The sequence below is a fragment of the Capricornis sumatraensis genome, chromosome 2, assembly GCF_032405125.1.
Source record: "Capricornis sumatraensis isolate serow.1 chromosome 2, serow.2, whole genome shotgun sequence".
Taxonomy (NCBI): Eukaryota; Metazoa; Chordata; class Mammalia; order Artiodactyla; family Bovidae; genus Capricornis; species Capricornis sumatraensis.
Genome location: NC_091070.1, coordinates 122554976 through 122565669, shown reverse-complemented (window position 1 = coordinate 122565669; position 10694 = coordinate 122554976). Strand labels below are relative to the sequence as shown.

Sequence of the window (10694 nt, the reverse complement as noted above, 5' to 3'; positions counted from 1 at the left end):
ATAATCTTGACTAGACAGACCTTTGTTGGCAAAGTAATATCTCTGCTTTTTAATATGCTGTCTAGGTTGGTCATAACTTTTCTTCCAAGGAGTAAGCATCTTTTAATTCCATGGCTGCAGTCACCATCTGCCGTGATTTTGGAGCCCCCAGAAATAAAGTCTGACACTGTTTCCACTGTTTCCCCATCTATTTCCCATGAAGTGATGGGACTGGATCCCATGATCTTCGTTTTCTGAATGTTGAGCTTCAAGCCCATTTTTTCACTCTCCTCTTTCACTTTCATCAAGAGGCTTTTGAGTTCCTCTTCACTTTCTGCCATAAGGGTGGTGTCATCTGCATATCTGAGGTTATTGATATTTCTCCCGGCAATCTTGATTCTAGCTTGTGTTTCTTCCAGCCCAGCGTTTCTCATGATGTACTCTGCATAGAAGTTAAATAAGCAGGGTGACAGTATACAGCCTTGACATACTCCTTTTCCTATTTGGAACCAGTGTGTTGTTCCATGTCCAGTTCTAACTGTTGCTTCCTGACCTGCATACAAATTTCTTAAGAGGTAGGTCAGGTGGTCTGGTGTTCCCATCTCTTTCAGAATTTTCCACAGTTTACTGTGATCCACACAGTCAAAGGCTTTGGCATAGTCAATAAATGATCAGGGTATGGTTATGATGAAAGTACCTGTGACCAAGGAAATAAACTTTTAAAAAGATCCTGGAACAATGCCTGGTGCTCATACAGGACAAACACTTGTATTCGATACCCCCAGACAGACTGGACTACTTGTAGTTCATTGGCCATTGGTCAGGAAACACTTTTTACAGTGATGGGAATAATTAGCACTAGACTGACCTACCTAAAAAATCAGGAAAACAAGATTCACAGGAATCTAACCATTTACAAGTCACTCAAATGTACGCCAGAGTAAAACTCAAGAAAATTTATAAAAATATCAAAATAGCCAGTGTCCAGAAAGGGAAATTTTGATCATGTCTGGCCTCCTACCAAAGAATGACAGTCATGCAAAGAGGCAGGAAAACAGCAGATAGGGAAGAAGTCTCCTAATGAATGAATGAATCAGTTAATCAACCAAAACGGGACCAGAACTGACACGATATAAAAATCAGCAGAGAAGACTTTAAACAGTTAATGTGACTGTGTGCATATGTCCAAAAAGTTAATTAGAACCGTGGAATATACAAAAATGGCCAAAAATCAAACTTCAGAGATGAAAACTATAACATTCAAGACAATCAGATTGAATAGCAGATTAGACATTGAAAAAAAAAAAAAAAGCAAGGTTAGGGAACACAAAGGCAAGGACAGTTGTTTCCAAAAGGAAATTCATGCCAAAATAGAATTTTTTAATGAAAACAGACAAGGCTGTGGTCCTAGTGTGATTAGATTGACTAGTTTTCTGTGATTATGGTTTCAGTGTGTCTGCCCTCTGATGCTCTCTTGCAACACCTACTGTCTTACTTGGGTTTCTCAAGTTCCAGAAAAACATCTATTTCTGCTTTATTGACTATGCCAAAGCCTTTGACTGTGTGGATCACAATAAACTGTGGAAAATTCTGAGAGAGATCGGAATACCAGACCACCTGACCTGCCTCTTGAGAAAACTATATGCAGGTCAGGAAGCAACAGTTAGAACTGGACATGGAACAACAGACTGGTTCCAAATAGGAAAAGGAGTACGTCAAGGCTGTATACTGTCACCCTGCTTATTTAACTTCTATGCAGAGTACATCATAAGAAACACTGGGCTGGAAGAAACACAAGCTGGAATCAAGATTGCCGGGAGAAATATCAATAACCTCAGATATGCAGATGACACCATCCTTATGGCAGAAAGTGAAGAGGAACTCAAAAGCCTCTTGATGAAAGTGAAAGAGGAGAGTGAAAATGTTGGCTTAAAGCTCAACATTCAGAAAATGAAGATCATGGCATCTGGTCCCATCACTTCATGGGAAATAGATGGGGAAACAGTGGAAACAGTGTCAGACTTTATTTTTTGGGGCTCCAAAATCACTGCAGATGATGACTGCAACCATGAAATTAAAAGATGCTTACTCCTTGGAAGAAAAGTTATGACCAACCTAGACAGCATATTGAAAAGCAGAGATATTACTTTGCCAACAAAGGTCTGTCTAGTCAAGATTATGGTTTTTCCAGTGGTCATGTATGGATGTGAGAGTTGGACTGTGAAGAAAGCTGAGTGCTGAAGAATTGATGCTTTTGAACTGTGGTGTTGGAGAAGACTCTCGAGAGTCCCTTGGACTGCAAGGAGATCCAACCAGTCCATTCTGAAGGAGATCAGCCCTGGGTGTTCTTTGGAAGGAATGATGCTAAAGCTGAAAGTCCAGTACTTTGGCCACCTCATGGGAAGAGCTGATTCATTGGAAAAGACTCTGATGCTGGGAGGGATTGGGGGCAGGAAGAGAAGGGGACGACAGAGGATGAGATGGCTGGATGGCATCACTGACTCGATGGACGTGAGTCTGAGTGAACTCCAGGAGTTGGTGATGAACAGGGAGGCCTGGCATGCTGCAGTTCATGGGGTCGCAAACAGTCAGACACGACTGAGTTACTGAACTGAACTGAACTGAATGAAAACAATGTCACTTAATGGTAGGGCAACATTAAAAGAGGTGATACATAGGTGATTAATGTTTCTGAAAATACCCAGGGACAAGAAATAGTTTTTGGTGGAACAATGTCAGATAATTCCAATTGTAGTAAAGATTATAAGCCCACCGATCCAAGGAGACAAATGAACAAATAAGCACAACAGTATGAAAAAACCATGTCTAGTCACATCATAATTAAAGTGCTCAAAGTCTTTGAAAAATAATACAATCCCCAAGAGACCAGAGGAAAAAGACCAGTATTTATAGAAGCAAAAATAAAGATATCAGGTTTCTCATCATAAGCATGTGAGGGACTTCCTTGATGGTCCTTGCTGTTGGTTGCATCCTTGGTTGGGGAGCTAAGATCCCACATGCCTCCTGGCAAAAGAAAAAAAAAAAGAAACAGAAACAATATTGTAACACATTCAACAAAGATTTAAAAAAGAGAGAAGCATAGACGTGATAAGACAGTGGAGCAACCTCTTTAAAGGACAGAAGCCTAAATAGTCAAGGTGGAATTCTATCACTACCCACCCCCAAAAAGTCTTTCAAAATGAAGGTGAATAATGACCTTTACAGACATACAAATGGTGAAAGACTTCATCACCAACAGACCCACATTTCAAGTAATGTTACAGTAGCCCTCCAAGAAGAACACCACCAGGTGGAAATCTAGATGTACATACAGTTCAGTTGCTCAGTCGTGTCCGACTCTTTGTGGCCCCATGAATCGCAGCACGCCAGGCCTCCCTGTCCATCACCAACTCCCGGAGTTCACTCAGACTCACGTCCATCGAGTCAGTGATGCCATCCAGCCATCTCATCCTCTGTCGTCCCCTTCTCCTCCTGCCCCCAATCCCTCCCAGCATCAGAGTCTTTTCCAATGAGTCAACTCTTCCCGTGAGGTGGCCAAAGTACTGGAGTTTCAGCTTTAGCATCATTCCTTCCAAAGAACACCCAGGGCTGATCTCCTTCAGTATGGACTGGTTGGATCTCCTTGCAGTCCAAGGGACTCTCACAGTTCAAAAGCATCAATTCTTCAGAGCTCAGCCTTCTTCACAGTCCAACTCTCACATCCATACATGACCACAGGAAAAACCAAAGCCTTGACTAGACGGACCTTAGTCGGCAAAATAATGTCTCTGCTTTTGAATATGCTATCTAGGTTGGTCATAACTTTTCTTCCAAGGAGCAAGCGTCTTGTAATTTCATGGCTGCAATCACCATCTGCAGGGATTTTGGAGCCCCAAAAAATAAAGTCTGACACTGTTTCCACTGTTTCCCCATCTATTTCCCATGAAGTGATGGGACCGGATGCCATGATCTTCATTTTCTGGATGTTGAGCTTTAAGCCAACATTTTCACTCTCCTCTTTCACTTTCATCAAGAGGCTTTTGAGTTCCTCTTCACTTTTTGCCATAAGGGTGGTGTCATCTGCATATCTGAGGTTATTGATATTTCTCCCGGTAATCTTGATTCCAGCTTGTGTTTCTTCCAGTCCAGCGTTTCTCATGATGTACTCCGCATAGAAGTTAAATAAGCAGGGTGACAATATACAGCCTTGACGTACTCCTTTTCCTATTTGGAACCAGTCTGTTGTTCCATGTCCAGTTCTAACTGTTGCTTCCTGACCTGCATACAGATTTGGGGATGAAGGAAAAGAGAGACGGCATCTGCCTGGGAAAAATACAAGATTTTTAACTTAGATCTCTTTGGAAATATGGGATAAATGTTTAAAAACAACGGTGAGTTATGGGGTTTATAACATGCACAGTGAAGGAGGAACGTGAAGAGATACAGTTAGTTGCTCGTTGCACTCATTCTCGGAGCTGGAGGGTGATTGTAAAAGAGGCTTTTTTGGCCTTTCCTGGAAAGGATGCGAGGAGTAGAAATAACCACAAAGTCTTTGAGTACTTACAGGTGCGCACATGCAAGGAGTCCCTGTGTAGGTTTCAACTACCAAACCTGTTGCTTAGCAACCAAACGCACGAACCGAATCCGCCACAGAGATAGGCGTACGTCAGGTCCTTCTCATTCCCATGGATGAGCGATCACTCCTTCCACGCCAGGCGGAGCCACCCGCCTTTCCCGGGAGAGCGGCGCCGGATCCAAGCCTCAGACAACCGGAGAAGCCGTGGGCAAGCCGGGCGTCGGGGGATTCAGAAGGCAGACATGCAGCCGAGCGTCCCCGCCGCAGAGGCAGCGCCCCGGAGATGTCCCGGGCCTGAGCCGAGGGGGCCCCAGGGAAGCTGAACGCCGGGTGGTCTCGTAATGGTTCTTTCGTTTCTTTGCTCCGCCTTCACCCGGCCGTCTGCGCCGCCGGCGCGGCCCTCGCTCCGATCGGCCGCGGTCGGTGGGGCAAGAGCTGGAACCAGCGGGTGGGGAGGGTCGGTAAGGGACAAACGGGAAAAGCCAAGAAAGAAGCTGGCGAGGTGGGAACGAAGACAACCCGACTTCCCAGAAAAAGCGTGCCAGATCTGGGGAGGTGAGAATTGGTTTTCGGTTTGGTTTCGTTTTCTCATCCTGTATCAGGATTGAGAGGAAGAGAGGGAAAACTAGGGATTGGAGATGAAAGAGAGAAAAAGAATACTTACAGTTTCCAAGAATAAAGCAGCGTAATGATTGGAATCATTTTAAGTCAAATAACACAGATCAAAGCTCATTGTTATAGTTTTGAGTGTGGCGCGCCGTGATCGTATAGTGGTTAGTACTCTGCGTTGTGGCCGCAGCAACCTCGGTTCGAATCCGAGTCACGGCATTAGAGTTACACTTGGCGTCTGTTTCCCTTTTTTTCTAAAACCCGGTAAGGGTCTACAGTGGGTTCTCTGAAATGTGACCAATTCTATCCAAAAAGGAAATTATTAAGATGTGTAATCACAGAACAAGATGCACAAATGAACAGCTATTTGATGTGAAATAATTACCAGGATCAAGATGTAGAAAATTTTTATTAGCCAAGTATGGATGATACATTTTGATACATGGATGAGGCCCTTCAATACATTTTCCAGGTAATGCCTATCCATCCCCTGCTACTCTAAGCTATTCTGATGGCCACTCCACAGTTTAAGCTTGTCCTTTCTTCAAACTCACCTAAATGAATATACACATTTTACTATCCAGGGATCATCAAGCAGCAATTCTGAAGTCGAGTTTCCCAGTAGTAAGGAAATCATAGAGTTCAGCACCACACGAAGGCAACGGACAAGACTTTGCCCTGGTTTAAGCCCCTTCAAGATCATGGTATCTCTGCTGCCAGGTACCCCATGAGCCATCATCTTTCTTCAGGGTCACTCTCCTCCCCTTCACCCTTACCAAATCCCTCTCTGCAAAGTAATTCTAGCAAAGATCTCCCAATCTTTCTGCTCCTCCCCACACAGGCAGAGCCCACAAGCTCACCCTCTAGATTGACTGCCTTTCAGCAGCTCTTCCAGACCCCCACACACCCACAACCACTGTGCTGTCTTTCACTGCTGCCTCTGCAGGCTTGGTCCACACCCCCCACCCCTCATCTACCACCCCCACTCCCTCGCTCACCTCTTGCCCTACAGTGGACATAACATTTGTCCTAACAGGTCTTCTGAGCAAGTGTCCAAGGGAAAAGGGAAAATGTGCCCACTGCCTGGTAGAGACCACAGGGATTCCAAACAGCAGCAGCTGGAGAGTCAGGCCATGTATCTGGATCACCCGGAGATGTCCCAGGCCTGAGCATTGATATTCTGGTGTTGATTTTTACAGGAACTGTCTGCTTATGTCACCAAAAACAGGTTTTTCCTTGTGGTAATGAGACAAATTGGAAATTCCAATTACTCAGGGAAATGAATGTGAATGAATAGACTGAAAGAAAGTATTGTAAAAATATATTCCACCCTGCTCAACTGACAAGTGTGTGGAGATGACAAAAACCTGGGAGGTCGGCAGCATCTGCTTTTGCTGGGCCAGTCATTGGATGTGAACCAGTGGCCTCTGGGAACAACTCTAACTTGGGTCTCTGTCTACCAGAGATACTTTGGAGGATCCATCGGGACTGTGGGGATAGATCACAGCACCCCTTTTCCTTTTCCTGGAAAACCTAAGCCGGGATCTTCCTGGATCACAAAGGTAGATATTTTAATGATCAGGAATTGTAACAAAATATTTGTGATAATTTTACTCGTTAGGGCAATAAACATTAACACTATAAGGAGATATCATTACACACCCTCCAGCATGCTGCTGCTGCTGCTGCTACTAAGCCGCTTCAGTCGTGTCCGACTCTGTGTGACCCCATAGACGGCAGCCCACCAGGCTATCCCGTCCCTGGGATTCTCCAGGCACAAACACTGGAGTGGGTTGCCATTTCCTTCTCCAATGCATGAAAGTAAAAAGTGACAGGGAAGTCTCTCAGTCGTGTCCAACTCTTCGCAACCCCATGGACTGCACCCTACCAGGCTCCTGTGTCCATGGGATTTTCCAGGCAAGAGTACTGGAGTGGGATGCCATTGCCTTCTCCGCCCTCCAGCATAACTATATTTAAAATAATTTGTATATCAAATGCTGACAAATTTGGAGCAATTGCATCTGTAGTAGTTGGTTTGATATCATTTCGGAAGACTGCTGGCAATTTCTAAGAAAGTTAAACTTAATCTTTGATTCCGTAACACAGCAATTACAGAACTTCTGAGGATGTACACGTACACAAAAAGTCTGTTATGGAATATTCATCAAAATACTAAGAATATTCATCAAGAACACCAATTAACACCAGAAAATCCTCACCAGAATTATTCCAATAATACCAAAATTAATGTGATATGCATAATAATATGAATATATTTAGTGAACAAAATTTTGCATGAAATAGAAGTTATCAAAAATGTGCATTAATTCATCTGAATTTCAAGAGCAAGCAACAGTACACTACTGCAATACTACTACTACTACTACTACTAAGTCATTTCAGTTGTGTCCAACTCTGTGCGACCCCATAGATGGCAGCCCACCAGGCTCCTCTGTCCATGGGATTTTCCAGGCAAGAGTACTGGAGTGGGGTGCCATTGCCTTTTCCACACTATTGCAACAGACCTCACAATAATAATTAGCAATCGATCTAGTGTAGGGTTGCCTAGAAATGGGGCTCAAGTGACTTTCTGGGCTAGTGAGAATTTTCTATAACTTGATCCAGGTGATGACTACATTTGCCCAAATTAAACAAACTGCCTATGAACTAAAGGTGTGTACTTTTTACACTATGTAAAATATAGTTCAATGATTTACTGTTTCCATAAAAATCAGTGACTGGTGACTGGAGACAAGTTGTTGTAGATAGACTGTGAGGACTAGTTTGCATTTATTGTAAGGCCATTAAATACTTGTTTTCCTTTAGTGTAAAAAGCCCTCACTGATGGCAGAAATATCTTCACTCTCAGTAAGAGAAAAACAAATACTGTATATGAACACATATATATGGAATCTAGAAAGATGGTGCTGAGGAGCCTTGAGGGAGGATCAAGAGTGGACATATGTATACCTGTGACTGATTCATGTGGCTGTATGGCAGAAACCAACACAATATTGTAAAGAAATCATCCTTCAATTAAAAATAAATAAATTAAATATGAATTTAAAACCAAAACAAAAAGAAATAGCTTTACCAGAAAAAGCCAGCAATTATCATGTTATTTCGTTAGTGCAAACTATAGACAAGTCTCCTTGAGAGGTGATATTTCAACTTTGGGGATGTGTTCTGCTTAACAGTGCAACAGGTAATTGTCCTAGGTTTTGCTTTGACCAGGAGATTTGTGCGCTTTGGGATTTACTCCTCTTCTCACGGTATATTACTGCAAGGCCAGTGGCAAACTCTGCTCTCCCACCACTGCTAAGGGACATAGCTGGTGCTGGAATTAAAAGCAAACAGTTGGAATAGTACTTAGATGTAAAAAAGAATGAAATAATGTCAACTGCAGCAACATGAATGGACCTAGAGATTGTCACACTAACTGAAGTAAGCCAAAGACAAATATCATATGATATCGCTTATATGAGGAATCTAAGACACAAACCCCAAAATGATACAAATGAACTTATATACAAAACAGATGGCCCCTGCAGATATGGAAAACATGGTTACTAAAGGGGAAAAGAGGGAGGGATAAATTAAGAGTTTGGGACTAACATATACACATGCTATATATAAAATAGATAACCAACAAGGACCTACTGGATAGCACAGGGAATTATGCTCAATATTTTGTAGTAATGTACAAGGAAAATGAATCTGAAAAAAAAAATAGACATATATGTAGGTATAACTGAATCACTTTGTTGTACACCTGAAACTAACAGAACATTGTAAATCAACTATTAGTCAACAAAAAAAGAAAAAAGGCAAATGGAAAGACAGGTTATAGACACTACCTTGCTATAGCCTGGATCAGAACCGAGGTTGCTGCCACTACAATGCAGCACTTACCCTATACGAGCACCATGCACCACAGACCTGCATAACTGCAGTCGTAACTGCACAGACAGGTCTCCACATAAATGTACCGCACTGTTTTCGCTGCTTTGTTCATGCACACGTACAGAAGCTCGTGCTTTTCCCTCTTTGATGTTTTCTCCGATTCTCCCTCCCTATTCTGCTACTTTATAAAAGTAATTTTTCTCTCTCAGGATCTGGTCCCAATCTCCTCACAGGCTTTCTGGGAGGTCTCTGTTTCATTCATGGCTTTTCTTGTTCTCCCTGATTTTTCCCTTTTCCTCTTGGAATCTGATCTTTCCCGCTGCGGCCACACGGACCTCACCTACTAAACCCCTGCCCAGCGGTCCAGGTGGTTGAGTAAAGGCGTAGCAAACAAGGAGCCATCACTGAGCCCACTGGACGTTCAGCTTCCGTCGGGCCCCCCTAGGCTCAGGCTCGGGGCGTCTCCCGGCGCTGCGTCTGAGGCGGGAGAGGAGCAAGGCGGGGCGGAGACGCTCGGCTGCGCTTCTGCCTTCGGCATCGCCCGGCTTCCCCACGGGATCCAACGCGCTGAGTGGACCCCATTTCCATGGTTGTCCGAGGCTTGGAGCAGAAGCTACTGTCATGTGAGAGACAGGTGGCTCTGCCTAGCTTGGTAGTTAGGCTTGCTTTCGGTGAGAATAAAGAGCAGCGTCCTGTTGTGTCTCTGTGGCGCAATCGGTGAGCGCGTTCGGCTGTTAACCGAAAGGTTGGTGGTTCGAGCCCACCCAGGGACGCGTGTCACTCTTTTAGAATGTAAATAAAGAACGATTGTTTCTAGTTCGCGCATCCTCTCCCAAACCCACTACCCAACTGCCCCCTGTGTCTTGTACATACACACACACACACACAAGGACTTATGTCCATATATTCCTTCACCCTCTCTGGAGGAAAGCAGGTCACTGGGAATCCTGTAATTCATGAAAGAGTAGGCTTATCTTCTTTACCCTGTAAACTCCTTTTACCAGTGAAGTTTTTCCACTGTTGTAGTAGTTTCTATTTAACTCCTTCCATGTACTTTTGCGGTTAGGTTCTACGCTTTTCCTCTGACAGTCATCATTCTTGTACACATGGGGACAGGGTAGAATCCTGGAAGAGTAATTGCTCTATCGCAGCCTTTACATTGGAGAAGGCAATGGCGTCCCACTCCAGTACTCTTGCCTGGAGAATCCCAGGGATGGGGGAGCCTGGTGGGCTGCTGTCTATGGGGTCGCACAGAGTTGGACACGACTGAAGTGACTTAGCAGCAGCAGCAGCCTTTACATGGTTTTGTATGTGATTCCTTTTTCTTGTCTTTGTTGACTTATTGGTTATAAATATCTTGTTATTTCAGCAATTGTTTTAGGTGTGATAGCATACATACATCTGTAATTCAGTGCAGTCTGCCTTCGAGGGATGGACACCTCCTCACATTTCTCCCCTGCCTGCCCTTATGCTTTTGTTGTCTGGTATTTTACTTTGCGTCCGTTATGATCCCCAAATTCAAGGTTATTACTTTTCCTTAAATTGTTCCATATTTTAAAAGAGATTTAATTGATGTATTTTGCCATGCCTATGCCATGTCTCTTTTCTTTCATTTCCTTGGTGTCCA

The 10694-nt window shown here is 43.7% G+C and overlaps 2 non-coding genes across 2 annotated transcripts; both read left to right on the top strand.

Annotated features, from left to right (window-relative positions):
• The first annotated feature begins 5311 nt into the window (after positions 1-5311).
• Positions 5312-5383, top strand: TRNAH-GUG (transfer RNA histidin (anticodon GUG)). Its single transcript has one exon. It is a non-coding gene; the product is annotated as a tRNA-His (tRNA).
• Positions 5384-9766: 4383 nt separating this feature from the next.
• Positions 9767-9840, top strand: TRNAN-GUU (transfer RNA asparagine (anticodon GUU)). The gene has a single exon. It is a non-coding gene; the product is annotated as a tRNA-Asn (tRNA).
• Positions 9841-10694: the final 854 nt, after the last annotated feature.